The sequence below is a fragment of the Eptesicus fuscus genome, chromosome 9 (assembly GCF_027574615.1).
Source record: "Eptesicus fuscus isolate TK198812 chromosome 9, DD_ASM_mEF_20220401, whole genome shotgun sequence".
NCBI lineage: Eukaryota > Metazoa > Chordata > Mammalia > Chiroptera > Vespertilionidae > Eptesicus > Eptesicus fuscus.
This window is the reverse complement of record NC_072481.1, coordinates 10585709-10596828: the sequence shown is the minus strand read 5'-3', so window position 1 is coordinate 10596828 and position 11120 is coordinate 10585709. Positions and strand designations below refer to the sequence as shown.

Genomic DNA, 11120 nt, shown 5'->3' with positions numbered 1-11120 from the left:
GGCAAGCCCCTTCTCTTGTCTGGCCTCAGTTTCCCCATCTGAAACACAAGATCTATTCCAAGAACAAAGTGGATGTTCAATAAGTATCTGCTGAGCGACACCCAGAATGCTTTCTATCCTTTCCTCCCTCTTTCCACTCCCACAGGTCTTCCTCCCTCCCCTTGTCCCCTCCCCTCTGCCCCTCAAATGGCTGAGGCACCCCTTGGCCTGACCACCCTTCCCACACTCTCAGGGGCACCCCTGTGAGTGCTGACGCTCAGCAGAGGAGGAACTGGGGAGCCGGGAGGAGAGGGGATGGGCCGGGAGGAGAGGGCCCTGCGGAAGAAGCCGGGACAGAGTAGGAGATTGTGAACTTTGGGTTGAGGAAACCCTGATGGCGGTGGTGGTGGTGGTGGTGGGGGTGTCACAGCAAATCACTCTGCCTCTGTGTCCTAATTCCTCCCTGGAAATAGAATAATAGCCACGGAGTCCTGAGGCTTCATAGGGGCCAGGCCCTGTGCCAGGGCGTCTGTGGCCCTGCTCCCCCCACCCCCTGCCCCCGCCATCCCCCGCGCCCCCTCTTCTGTTTCAGAGACTCTCAGCGTGGTTCTCAGCAGCAGTAGCTGGGAACTTGTTAGAAATGTAGCTCTGTCCCAGACGCCTGCATCTGCAGCTCGGGTGGAGCCCAGTCGTGTGTGTGTGTGTGTGTGTTAGCAAGCCTTACAGGGATGTCTGTGAGGACTCAAACATCTATACCCTCACCTTCTTCTTCTTTATCCTCAGCATCCGCATCCCAGGCCCCTCCTGTCTGTGTTCCTCTGAGACTGTCCCTTAGCAAGTCCCCCCTCTTCCCCACAGGCCACAGGAAGCTGTCCCTCCCACTTCCCAGTGTCCGCAGTGTTAAGGGCTGTGCCCTCCCTGGTCTGGAACGGGCAGCTTCCATGCTTCTGAACCTCTCTGCGTCTCAGCTGCTCACCTTCAAAGCAGAGATCACAGCAGCCTTCTCTGGGGTGGCTGCAACAATGAGAGATGTTGGTGCAGGTAAAGCTTAGAATGACACCTGTCACGTAGCATGTGCCTGTCACGTAGCATGTGCCTGTCACGCAGCATGTGCCTGTCATGTAGCATGTGCCTGTCACGTAGCATGTGCCTGTCACGTAGCATGTGCCTGTCACGTAGCATGTGCCTGTCACGTAGCATGTGCCTGTCACGTAGCATGTGCCTGTCACGCAGCATGTGCCTGTCATGTAGCATGTGCCTGTCACGTAGCATGTGCCTGTCACGCTTTAGAAACATGGTTCCCGGGCCCTGTCCACCCAGGCCCGAGCCTTCCTGCCCCTTCATGCACCCTGAGCACCGGACTGGGCTCCTGTGACTCCCGGAACCTGCCATGCCTTGTCATGCCTCCATCCCTTTGCACGTGCTATGACCTCCACCTGCCATGCTTTCCCCCCTTCCCCGCATCTTGCTCCCCTCTCACAGCCTGATTGGCTCAGCCCCCACTCCCCCCGCCCCCCTCCCCCGCCACCTCCGACAGGGCACACATACTCTGATCCCTCCCTGCAGGTCCGCAGTCCCCGGGTGCTTAAATGCCTAGTTTGATGTCTGGCTTCTCCCCTAGGATGTAAGCTCTTTGAAAGCAGAGTCTGCATCTTATTTATCTCCCTATCCCTGGTCTGGCTTTTAGTGGGTGGTTTATAGATGTTCGTGGAGTAAAAAGTAAGAGTAAATTTTAAAAACGAATTAGCGTTGGGACTGACAATTACAGATCGTCACGATATAGTGAGTGGAACTTCAACACGGCAGAAAAGTGTGCACGATGTGAGTCCCCGCATTCACCCTCCCCAAGCTGTATTTGTGTGCACGTACCGAACGCATAGGCAGGCTCTGCAAGAGGAAACAGCAGCGATAACAGACACGGGCTCGGACAGGAGACTCCTTGCAGGGGTGGCGAAGGGGTCTCTGTCACCTTGTCTTGTTTGAATTGTTGCAGAGAGAATGAATGGCAAAGCCTTTCTCTGCCACAGGGCCTTTGCACTTACCGTTCCTTCTCCCCGGCTTCCAGGTGGCTGCCTCCTTGGCGTCATTCAGGGTCCCATGTAAATGCAGCCTCCTCAGGGGCATCTAATTCAGCCCCGTCACCCCCTCTCAGAGCCCTCTGCTCATTCCCACGTGTAGCACAGCCGCAATGATCATTTCCAGCCTTTGCTTGTTCAGTTGCTTACTGTCTCCTCCTGCTAGAATGTGAGCTCTCTGAGGGCCGAAGCTGTGACCGTCTTTTCCCTGTTGCACCCAGGGCCTCACACGGCTCCTGGATGTAGTAAGTGCTCATTTAATATTTGTTGAATGAGCAAAATTCTTTTTAACGATCTTAAAAAAAAAATGTTTGTGTGTGTCCAGTGTTCTTGAACTTTTTGTTTCTATTTTTTTTTTTAAAGCTTCCCTAGTGCAAATCTGAACCACCAACTCCACCCCTGCCCTGGGAGCCGGGGGGCTCTCAAGGACTCAGGCTCCTTTATGAGAATCGTCTGATGGAGCAAGTAAGCTCTGCAGGCACCGCAGACAAGACCTGCGGGTCCAGTCCTGTGCGACCCACAGGCTGCTCAGGAGGGAGGGCTCCGAGCCCGGTCCAGTGAGCGCGTGGCTGGTGGCCATTGCCCATGCGCAAGACCGATGTGTTCCTCTTCCTCATGTTTCAAAACCTTTTTAATTTTACGTATTGAATATCAGACAGTCACATGATTCAAAATTCCAAAGGACAAAGGCACCTTTCCCTGTCCCCCTCCCTAGAGGTGACCAATGCAAACAGCTCCTCATGTAGCTTCCAGGTTTGATTATTTATTTATTTATTAAATATATCTTTATTGATTTCAGAGAGGAAGGGAGAGGAGAGAGAGAGAGAGACAGAAACATCAATGATGAGAGGGAATCATTGATCGGCTGCCTCCTGCACGCCCCACACTAGGGAATGAGCCTGCAACCTGGGCACGTGCCCTGACCGGGAATTGAACTGTGACCTCCTGGTTCATAGGTCGACACAGCCACTGAGCCTTTTTTTTTTTTTTTTACCTAACTGCCTATCTTGCAGGTCTTTCCATACTTAAGAAGTAAAGAGCATCCATATATTTTCTGAATGGCAGCAGAGAAACAAGCAAAGTGTTCCTACGTGCAGTGATACTGACCAGGGTCCTGCCCAGTGAGCCCAGCCTGGTGCTGGGAGGGCCAGAGAGTCCAGGCCTGGAGTCCCAGCTCAGCCACTGGCCCTTGAGCCACTTCACCAGAACCTCTTGGTGCACCAAAAGGGGGACAACCCCAGCTCCTGCCTGGTGAGAAGTTACCAGGACTAAATAAGGTAATGCGTGGTGGCGTCTTCGCTCTTACACGTGATGTGCTCAAGAAGTGGTGGCTGCTATGAAAAGATTCTCAAGGGTAAAATAAGCAGCGCTGCCTGGCCCGCGTGGCTCCGTGGTTGAGCGTCGCCCTAGAAACCAGGAGGTCACGGTTCGATTCTCATTCGGGGCACGTGCCTGGGTTGTGGGCTCGATCCCCAGTGTGGGGTGTGCAAGAGGCAGATGATCAATGATTCTCTCTCATCATTGATGCTTCTATCTCTCTCTCCCTTCCTCTCTGGAATCAATAAAATATATATTTTAAGAAAATAAAGTAAGCAGCACCGCCTCGTCTCTGCTGCTCAGGCAGGGGTGGGGGTTTCTGGAGGCTTCCTATTGACACTGGAATCTTCTGTTTAGAGGAAGCCAGGCTGGTGCTTCCTGAACGGTGGGCCTTGGCACACTTGGGCAGGAAGGCCCCTGGGAGGACATCCACCCACCACATCTCGCGAGAACGGGGAGAGGTCGGGGTCTCCAGGTGAGCCGGGGCGTCCTCTGTGTGCACCGTGCAGACGAGGGGGTGCAAGCTTTCCTTCGCAGCCTTTGTTAGTCCTTAGTCACTGGACACATTTAGGCTTAAACCGTCTCGCCTTTTGGGAAATTTCTTTCCCTCCACTTCCTTTCTGCAGCAGGGGAAAGTTGTCATTAACAAGAGGTGGAACCAAGAACAGTGCCTTTTTCTCCTAGTCTCCCTTTGCACACGCATTCTGTTTGCCTCTGCTTTGTTTTCTGAATTTCTAGTTTTCAAGGCAATAGAACATCATTTAGAGAGTGAAAAGAGAGTCCTCATAATGCCATTCTCGAGGGCCATTTCCATTCCCTTCTGGTCTACCTTCTAGGAACTTTAACGTATTTGAGAACATACCATAAAGTCCGTTTTCTATCCTCAATTACTTGGCTTATCGTCGGATTAGCAACCTTTCCCTATGTGGTTAAGAATGGCTGCCAAGTAGCTCATTGAGTGGAGAAGCCACATTCCTTAAGCAGGCCTCTGAGGACACCCTTGGGGTGTCCTCATGAATTTCACTGTCCTGGGCACCCCCCTGGAGAGGGCTTCGCCCCACCCCAGGATTTTCCCTGAGACTCGGATTCCCGGGGTGGAATTCCTTGGTCCATGACTCTAGTGATGCTTAAAGATCTTGATTTCCCCTCCTCCATCACCTCCAATCAGCTTTCATACATGGCTTAGCAAATCCTGCCTTTGTAACAGGGTTCTGACCCAAATGACAGAAATTTCACAATTTGTTTTCCCTGAAGCATCTTCAAGGTCCCCAAATCCAAGACCCTAATAACGTGGTAAAAACAACTTCCCAGGGCACCCAGCATGGCCCTGCCGAGTCTGGGCACCGCCTCACTGCTGAAGCAGCACGGAGGGCAGGGGGCTCTGCACGGGCAGCGGCCCTGTGTGCCCGCCATTCCCACCCTCCCCTCCCTGTCACTTTGGAGCTGTGTGATCCTTTGAAATATCTCAGCCACGCTGAGCGTCAGCTATGTTTAAAACAGGGCAACCCTTCACCCATCTGCATGTGGGCCGGTGAATTCCTGAGAGGGCTGTTCATTCACTCAATATGTATTTAATTAAGCTATGTCAGGCTGTGGATTCGATTCGCCATTCCCCACCGTTCCATCTATGCTCATTGGTTCAACAGAGGAGTGAGCTGGGGTGAAAGTCCTGCCCCTCTCCCTAATTCACTGTGGGACTTGGACAGGCCCATGAATCCCTCTGAGTCTATGTTTTCTCATCTATAAGTTGGGTACAATAATAGCAGCCTGGAAGGTGATTTTGAGGATTAAATGATATAATGAGTGAACTTAGTAAGAACCTAGCAAATGTTAGCTGTAATAATAATTATATTGCACAAGAGGGTCTCAAACAACTGCTAGGTGGTCATTTTGCCCCCTTTTAAGATAATCAAAGGCCTTCATTGGGTTCTAGTGTGTCTCCGTGGGGACAGGGGAGAGTCTGACTTTGCCTGGATGCCTGCAGGAAGGTCCCAGGAGCAAGGAGGCCCCCAGGTCTGAGCACCTTCCTGTCCGTGACTTAGAATCAGACCCTGGGAACAGGTCAGCGGAAGATTCGAGGGCTTCAGAGCGGACCAGACAGATTGAATGTTGGAACGAGGCAGTGCTGAGCGTTAGGATAATGTCATAATCAAGGGTGACAATGTTATAATGTTAGGATGTTAAAGCGACTCGATGTTAGAATGTGCGGATGTTATAATAATGAATGGAGCTGTATCCTAAGAACTTCAGCTTTGAAAAGGCTGTTAAAGAAGATCTGATCTTTTGCTGAATTTCTAGACATGCACAGCCAAGAAAAAAAATGTAAATATAACTTTTCTGGGGGTTAGTGATAGTGGTTTTAGACAGAATTTGAGAGCTGACCTGGCACCATTTTTTATATTATAACACGCGTTTGGGAACAGAATACAAATTTTGAATACATTTTTAAGTTAAACAAGAGTTGGACCATTTAAATGAGTGTTGGGTTGTGGTGGGCTGTTTAGGGCTATTTGCTACTCCCTGGGTCGTGTTCTGAGCAGAATATAGGGGTGCTTGGTAACCCTGCTTCCTGTACACAGCATCAGGGAATTCTGACTTGGAATAAAGCTAATTGTGTACATGCTATACTCAGCCTACTGGCTGTTGACATGGTGCCTACGCCATACCTTATATGGTTATATCTTTCTACTGAAAAAAATAAATAGTTGGAAAGAGACGGTCATCTGGTCTACCTAGAACAGTTGAGTAGAGCAATTTTTCAGCTCCCAGCTCTGCCATTTCCCAGCTGTGTGACCTTGGGCAAAGAACATAGCCTTTTGCCCTAACTGGTTTGGCTCAGTGGATAGAGCATCAGCCTGCGGACTGAAGGGTCCCGGGTTGGATTCTGGTCAAGGGCACATACCTGGGTTGTGGGCTTGATCCCCAGTGGTGGGGGTGGGGGGTGCAGGAGGCAGCCGAATCAATGATTCTCTCTCATCATTGATGTTTCTATCTCTCCCTTCCTCTCTGAAAATCAATAAAAATGTATTAAAAAAATAAAAAGAACATAGCCTCTCTGTGACTCAGTCTTCTTTCTTTGGTAAATGGAATTAATAGTAACTGCCTAATATTGTTGGGAGAATTCAGTGAGATAAAGAACCTTACACAGAGCCTGAAACAGAGAACAAGTGCTTAATAAATATTCTATTTGTAATAATTTATAACAATAATCTCTCCCTCCTGCTTCCCCTCAGCTCATACCACCCCCGCCCTGGATGCTCCCTCACTCATCTTTCATTACCCGGGTCCCTATTTCAGGCACAGACACCTGACTCACCCCCACAACAAGTGTCTAAGTGACAGACACTTTGGAGGTTGGGCTTTTCTTGATGAACTAAGAGGATTTTTAAAAATATATTTTAAAAACCTTTATTAAACCGTGAGCCACAGCATGAGAGGGGAATGTTCACACCTGCCGAAGGCTTGCCGCATGCTCTGAAAGTTAATTCTCACAGCCTTCATTCAGAAGTATCATCGCCTCCATTTTGCACACGCGAAAACGGAGCTCCGGAAACCAATTGATGTGGCCAACATCAGACAGCAGGAAAGAGAAGGCAAGGACCTTCTGACACTGCTGAAGATGGACTTGCAGACACAGATGGGCTTGCAGACACAGGGAAAAGGCGAATTAGAATAGGAATGACCTTCATCAGGATGCTTGACCCTAAAACCATTCTCTTTCCACTAGGACATCCTTGTCTTGCTTTCTGAGCCGGAGTATGGCCCAGTCTTCACTTGGCCCTGGGGTCCAGAGGCGGGTAGGAGGGTGAGGTGTAGGGTAGGATGGGGCCGGAGGTGAGGGTGAGGTCCAAGTTCACAAAGTCCCATGAAGTACGTTCCCAACAGACAGCTGGAAGCCACGGCAATGGGTCTTGGAGTGACGGGTCTTGAATCGTTTTCATGATTTCTTGCTTTGGTCTAACATTCGTGGTTACTTCCTCTGTGACATGCTGAGTGGGTCCCTTAGGGAGTGAGGTCCTCCTCACGGGGCAATGGGGGATGGGACCGAGTTGAAGCGAGTGCAAGTGCTGGGAGAACAAAAGTGAACATGGGGAGCAAAAGCGAGGTGCTCTAACCAGGGCATCTTATCCTTAAGTTTCTTCCCAGACTCCTTGTGTGTGTGTGTTCCTTAGACGCATTGGGATAATGATGGCTAATGACATTATGTAATTGCCTTTTACATCTCAAAGAGATCGAGGACGGCCACCCTGAAATGGGCCAGGCTCGGGGAGCCCAGGATGCACTGAGGAGGAGGAGCCAGGTGACCCTCTAGGAGGGAAAGGACAGGAACCAAGTCCGGGGGGTTGGGAGTGGTGAAGCCCGGCCAGCAGACGATGGGTCAGGGCAGGAGGCTCAGAACCAAGACCACGAACCAGCTGAGAGGTCGAAAGTCTGCTTTGAGGTGACTTGGATGCAGGTCTAATGGCCCACAAGGGCCACCCAAAGCACAGACCGAAGCGACGATGGTTCGTGATGGGCTTGCAGCCACAGGGAAAAGGCGAATTAGAATAGGAATGACCTTCATCAGAGTCACCCAGCTTGGCCAGTGAACAGAGAGCAAGTCCAAGGAACCAAGGCCCGGTCCACTCCCTCCCAACCGTGAAGTTTTATTCCCGCCCCCAGGGCTGGAGCAAGCCACAGGCGGCGGCTGCGCATCCTTTGGTCTCCAGCCCTAAAGAGACAACAGAATGGAAAAATAATTAAAAAATAAGAGAGGAGGTGGAGGGGGGAGAGCGGGGGGCGGAGGACTCGATTTCCAGGGAAGAGAGGGATGGAGGGTTGGAGAGGCTGGCGTGGAGATAACCAACAGATGCGATTCTTCAGATAAGCGTAGCAATTTAGATAAATCTCAGGCTTTGGAGCTGGTCGCCTGCGTCCCCTCTCCTCCGTCTGCCTTTTTTCAATTTTATCTCTGAGCCAAGGGAGGGGGCGGGGGAGGGCCGGGAACTCTGAGGGGTGAGGAGATGGGAGGCGGGGAGGGCAGCGAGGGGGGCCCGCTTCATCTTCGGGGACTTTGGTTTTTCTTTTTAATGTGTTTTTCCCAGAAGGTGGGAAATGCCAACACACACTCGGAGACCTAGAAGGCGGCCTATGTTTTTTAAAAAGCGGCAGACAAAAATCAAAATATTTGAAAATGTATTTCATGGTAATTATGTCATATTTCATGGGCTGGTGCCACTACTGAAAGAGAGGCTGAATGCCTTAATTTGTATAGAAATTGTAATCATTTGTTCATTTCAAGGTGAAAATTGCATTTTTTAATTTAAATTGTATCCTGCATGATAGTCTATTATCTAGTAAAATTGTCTCCATGTCTGAATGCCTTATATGCAGCTGCAATGCTTGTTACAAATCCACTTATATTCATAAAAGCAGGTGGACATCTCAGGAAATGGAAGCCGTTGTGTGTGTGCCCGTGCGGACGCGTGTGGGTGCGTGTGGGGGCGGTGGCTCCCCTGCCCCTCTCCCGCTCCTGCCTCCTCGTCCCCCCCCCTCCCCCTCCCACCTCTGATTCTCACGTCAGCACGCCCAGATCTGCTTAACAAATGATAATTAGTTGGAACAAATGAGGAGGCTGCGCCATGTGGGAGCACAAGCCCCGGATCGAGTCTCCACCTTGCTGTGGCCCCCTGGGCAGGTGGCAGTCTTGATCCCCACTCTGGGCCTCAGTTTCCCCCATCTGTAAAGTCATCTTCCGTGTGAAGGTTCGGTGGTGACGTGGCAGGGTGGCGAAGAGCTTGGCCCCAGGGCCTGACTCCCTGACCCTGAATCCTGGTTTTGCCACCAGCGAGCTGTGTGATCTTACACAAATTCCTTAACCCAGTGGTCGGCAAACTGCGGCTCGCGAGCCACACGCGGCTCTTTGGCCCCTTGAGTTTTTAGCAAAGGCCAGCTTAGGAGTACCCTAATTAAGTTAATAACAGTGTACCTACCTATATAGTTTAAGTTTAAAAAATTTGGCTCTCAAAAGGAACGTCAATCGTTGTACTGTTGATATTTGGCTCTGTTGACTAATGAGTTTGCCGACCACTGACTTAACCTCTCTGGGACGCGGTGGCCTCCTCTTTAGAGCGAGGTAACACCAAAACCTACCGCATCTGGTTGTTGTCAGCAAACTATGGCTGGCAAGCCAACTCCACCCGCCACCTGTCCAGCTTGCCAGCTAAGCGTGGTTTTGACATTTTCTAAATCTATTTTTTACATTTTTAAAATTTATTTTTCTGGTTAAAAAATAAATCAAGAAAAGAACAAGATATTGTGACATGAAATTCAAATGTAAGTGTCCTTAACTAAAGTTTTGCTGGAACACAGACACGCGCACGTGAGTACATGTGGCCGCTGGGTCCTACACCAGAGGCGAGTGGCTGGGACGGAGACCGCATGGCCCACAAGGCCGAGAGTATCCATCATCCGGCCTTTTATGGGAAAAGCTTGCCAACCCCTCAAATAGCATAAGTCAAATGCTTAGCCCAGTGTCTGGCAGGTCGTAAGCATCAGTTCTTGTTAGCTGGGTGGGAGATTTAAGGAAGTTAGGGTGTCAGGGGAAAAAAACAACCAGTATTTATTTAACAGTTATCTTTTGCCCAGCTTATACATGATACAAAGAAACAGAATTTCTCTTTGGGGTAAAAAAAGCAGAATTAGGGACCTTGTTTTCCCAGAGGAACTTTTACTGAGAGTTTTCTTGAAAATTCGATAACATTGTTTTTGTGGGTTTTTTAAAAAATATTTTATTGATTTTTTACAGAGAGGAAGGGAGAGGGATAGAGAGCTACAAACATCAATGAGAGAGAAACATCGATTCAGCTGCCTCCTGCACACCCTCCTACTGGGGATGTGCCTGCAACCAAGGTACATGCCCTTGACCAGAATCGAACCTGGGACCTTTCAGTCCGCAGGCCGACGCTCTATCCACTGAACCAAACCGGTTAGGGCTTGATAACACGGTTTTGACCCAGGGAGGTCAGAAGGGGCCGTGGACCAGAAGTTCGATGCTCTTGTCCACCCACCTGCTCTGTAAAATGGGTCTCTTCCAGCAAAAAGTACAACTGTGCGCGCCCCATGCCACGTGGACAGGGTTCGCACGCACTGACTTGGCATATAGCAGCGGCCCAGATGCTCAATTTCTTCCCCTTTCACTGGGGTAGATTCCATGGTCCTTGCTGGACCCTGGTTAGAAGCACCTACTGCCCATCTTTTAGCCCAGCACAAAATTCATTCATTCACTCATCATTCATTCGTTCATCCCTCCCACAATTTCCAAGCACCCTGGGTTCTCTCTCTCTTTTTTCTAGGGGTGCTAACGCAGCCCCCCACTACCACAGCACACAGTCGAGTTTCCCACATTTGGGGAAATCGCAGGGGTCAGCACATCCGGAGTGCAATGGAGAAGCCTCGCCCTGGGCAAACCACCTTGGTGGTCATGGCCTCTCCCCTGTCAGGTTAGTGTCCCTGGGCTCTCTCTTAACTCCAGGCTTCCTTTGGTGAAGGAGAAGGAGAACCTGCGCTGGAACGCAGGCTGAGTGTCCTCTGGTGAGCGACTGCTCGGAGCCTCCCTTCCCCCACCAGAAGATGGAGCTCATCGTTCCCCTCTCCCTCTCAGGATCATGCAGGACTCAGAGCCGGTGTGTGGCAAATGCCCCACCAACTGCAGAGAGGCCTGCGATTGTTATCTAAGGATCTACCTTTCCCAGGAGTTCGGTGAGGGAG

At 50.5% G+C, this 11120-nt stretch overlaps 1 non-coding gene across 1 annotated transcript; it reads right to left on the bottom strand.

Moving 5' to 3' along the window:
* Window positions 1-10701: 10701 nt before the first annotated feature.
* LOC114233977 (U1 spliceosomal RNA) lies at window positions 10702-10860 on the bottom strand. Its single transcript, XR_003620180.2, has one exon. It is a non-coding gene; the product is annotated as a U1 spliceosomal RNA (small nuclear RNA).
* Window positions 10861-11120: the final 260 nt, after the last annotated feature.